A 4,143-nucleotide genomic window follows, 5' to 3' on the forward strand; every position below is an offset into this window, starting at 1 on the left:
AGCTATATATATATATATATATATATATATATATATATATATATATATATATATATATATATATATATATATATATATATAAATTCCAACCCGTCTTGATGGCGCCTAACACACTGGCTAGGCAAGCCGAAACATAACAAGAAAAAACCAGAACAACACAAATCTTAGAAATAGCATAAGTCTGAAAACCTCAATGTAACAAAATACGGTCAATACAAGGTAAATCTCCCAATAACTGGTAAATACGGTGTCATGAGCTCCACAACGGAGTACAAGTTTGAAAAACTAAATAATAATACTGTTTGAACTGAAGCAACAGTACATAAGAAAAGACAAGCCAAAACTGCGGTCAAGGATGCAGCTCTACCTCGCCTCTCGATGCGCTGTCTAACTAGCAAATCTATTGATGATAACTTGCCCCGCACCTTGATCTGCACAATTAAGTGCAGTGTATAGTAGGAGTACAACCGACCCAATATACTCTTTAAGTATCGTAGCTAACCTCGGCAAGGTAAAAGAAGCGAACACTATAAATGATACTAGCTATAACCTGTACAGTTTCATCATTTTTAACAAGTACAGAACAATAATGAAATCAAGTCATAAAGTACAGGAAGAAGCATCTGTGTATGTATGTATGTAGTTACTCAAATAATCTGTTCAGTTAATGTTCAGCATATAGAGATGATATGCAGTTAAATAAGGTAATAAGCCATGAAAATTGCAAGTAAAGATGAATGCAAAATCCAAACAAACACTGGCCAGTTTCTCAACCTTTCCTTATCTGCACTAAACCACCGATATGTTTTTCTCAATATCCGCATGTACACTATCAAGAGAGAAACATGAGAGGGTGACCCTAGGGGGATGGATCCATATCCATACGCAAGCACGGTCAATTCAACGTGTTACTAGCCGGACGTGATCACAGGCTCAATATCATAGTCCGGCCGGCGTGGTCACAGGCATAACAGTACAATTTGCCCGGCGTGGTAACATGCACAATAACATAATTCGTCCTGCATGGTCACAGACATAGCAACACAATCCCCCCGATGTGATCACAAGCATAACAACACAATCCGCCTGGCAAGGTCATGGTCATAACGACACAATTTGCCCGGCGTGGTCGCGATCATCCAGTCCAATCATATCACATAGGAGCAAATAAACAATAATACATGTCTGTAATGAATGAATAGCGAATCTCATACTCCAGGACTTGTATAAATAACATGCTAAAGTGTAGGCATGTGCAAATTGTGTTATCATAGCTCAAACCGATAATTTCATCAAAGAAATAGCATTTATCAAGTTCATTCAGGGATTAAAACTCTATGTAGCCTCGAACATGGCTCAAATAGTTCCAACAATGTTACAAATATGAGAAACATCACAGCTTAAAGCTTAACAGTCAATTCTAGGCATATCATAGCCAAAGCAAAACCCGAGCATGAATAAATATCCCGGTGTTAGCACATGGGTTCAAACCCCACACATGTGCACACCTATAGCACATAGTATCACAAATAATTCAAGCAACTAGTGCCTCAATCAAATTTAGATAAAATATTTACCTCAAGCAAACTAACTCACTCCCCTAACCCTTCCTGCATGTATCCACCTCCGGAAGGCTCGAATTTAGCCAAAATAACGTAATACTACCAATAAAAGCCATAGGACGTGATTCCAAAAGATAAAGCTAAGATCTTTAACTCAAGTTAAAAAGTTAACCCAAAAAGTCAACCCCCAGGCCGCACCTCGGAACCCGGCAAAATTTATAAATTCTGAACACCCATTCAATTCCAAAATTATTTAATTTCAACCACATATCGCCCCTCAAATCCTCAAATTTCACTTTTCAATAACATAGTCCAAAAATTCTCAAATTCTAATCTGGATTCATGAAAATTAGGTGTAATAATCAATGAGTATTAAATATTTATGGACAAAAGTGATTAAAAGTTACTTACCTCTTCAATCTAGGTGAAAACCTCACCAAAAATTGCCCTAGTCCGAACTTCAAAATTTCAAAAATGAGAAAAACAACTAAACCCTTTGATTTTTAAACACCGCCCAACGATTTCGCTTCTGCGGCCCTCAGAGTCGCACCTGCGATGCTGCTGCACCTGCGGACTCAACCATCGCAGGTGCGAAATTTCATTAATTTCCCGACCTAGCACACCTGCGGTCAAAGCTCCACACCTGCGAGACCGCTATTGTGGCCCCTCATCTGCCCTTGCGCATCCGCACCTACAGATCGCCTATCGCATCTGCAACCAAGGCCAAGCCCTAACACCTTCCGCATCTGCGGAACTCTCATCGCAGAAGCGCTTTCGCTTCTTAATTTGGAAACACCCACACATCTGCGATCCTCCCAAACTCCAATTTTTTTCTCATTTGCGACCGTGATGCCACACTGGTGGTAATTCCCACCGCAGGTGTGAACACACCAGATGCCTGAAACTTCAGCCAACGCTTCAAGACCAAAACTAATCCGAATTCAATGCGGAACACACCCAAGGCCCCTGGGACCACATCCAAACATACCAACAAGTCCAAGATTACAATACGAACTTAGTCGAAGCCTCAAATCACATCAAACAACATCAAAACCACGAATCGAACCCCAATTTAAGCCTAATGAACTAATAAACTTTCAACTTCTAAAACTAATGCCGAAACATATCAAATCAACTCCAATTTACCTCAAATTTTGCACACAAGTCATAAATGATACAACGGACCTATTCCAAATAACGAAACCCAAATTGGAAACCGATATCCACAAAGTCAACTCTCGATCAAATATTTCAACCTTCCAAACCTTCAACTTTCCAACTTTCGCCAAAATGCACCAAATCAACCTACGACCCACCAATTCAAAATCTGGACATACGCCTAAGTTCAATATCACCATACAAAGCTATCGAAACTATCAAAACTCCATTTCGGAGTCCTCTACACATAAGTCAACATCCGATCAACTCTTTCAACTTAAGCTTCCAACCTTGGGACTAAGTGTTTCGATTTACTCCGAAACATACCCGCAACCAAACTAACCACTCCGACAAGTCACATAACCATAAGTGAACAGAGAATAAGTAATAAATAGGGGAACATGGCTACAATACACAGGACGATCGGCTGGGTCGTCATATTCTCGCCCTCTTAAACAGACGTTTGTCCTCGAACGGGTCTAGAATCATACGTGGAGTCTCAAAATAGGTGTGGATAATAAATTACGAATTATTGTACTAAAAATTCGTAATTGCACTCATTAGTTTAATTTTACAATTCCTCTATTAAATCTTATTTAACTCCCTAGGTTATGATCCAAATACTAAATTAAGTTAAATTACTAACGATTTAATTTATTAATTATTTTATTTAGATTTTTGCTTAACTTATTTCATGTGTCGGATACAAAATTTACCGATCGGATTTACACATGAAAACCTATAAGCTTTTATAAAGGTATATCATTAATTTTAAGATCGAGATATTGATTCTATCAACTGATTATTATTTTACCAATTTATATTATTATTATTATTATTATTATTATTATTTACCAGGCATGTTGAACCACAAAATAATTTTGCCTTTTAATAAATTAAAATAATAAACAGCATAACTGATGAAAATCATATGAATACTAAGAGCATAAGTACATTTAATGGACTAGAAAATTATTTTATTAAGTCAGTGTAATATACTTATCTCTACTTGGTCCGTTCAATACTTGCAAAATATACTAGCACAAAGAGTCAAAATTAAACTATTCTCAAAATCAAGATAAAATATGTGTAATCTTGTTCTACAGCTCTTCAAATAGTTTGTCCAATTCCATAATTAGATTGTGCACATAGACTTTATGACTTATAAGAATCGATGATTTAATCTTCTATATATAAGTTAAACTGTAAACACTAGATTATCTACTATATAATCAAAGGACATAAAGACAATCGAATACATGATCTCTTTAAAAAAAATTATTAAATAAAATAAAATAAAATAAATAATTAATTATTTCATAAAGAATACTACTCCCTCCGTTTCAATTTATGTGAACCTGTTTGACTGGGCACGGAGTTTAAGAAAAAAATGAATACTTTTGGAATTTGTGGCCCTAAACAA

This window comes from Nicotiana attenuata, unplaced genomic scaffold, assembly GCF_001879085.1.
Source record: "Nicotiana attenuata strain UT unplaced genomic scaffold, NIATTr2, whole genome shotgun sequence".
In the NCBI taxonomy this organism is placed as follows: domain Eukaryota; kingdom Viridiplantae; phylum Streptophyta; class Magnoliopsida; order Solanales; family Solanaceae; genus Nicotiana; species Nicotiana attenuata.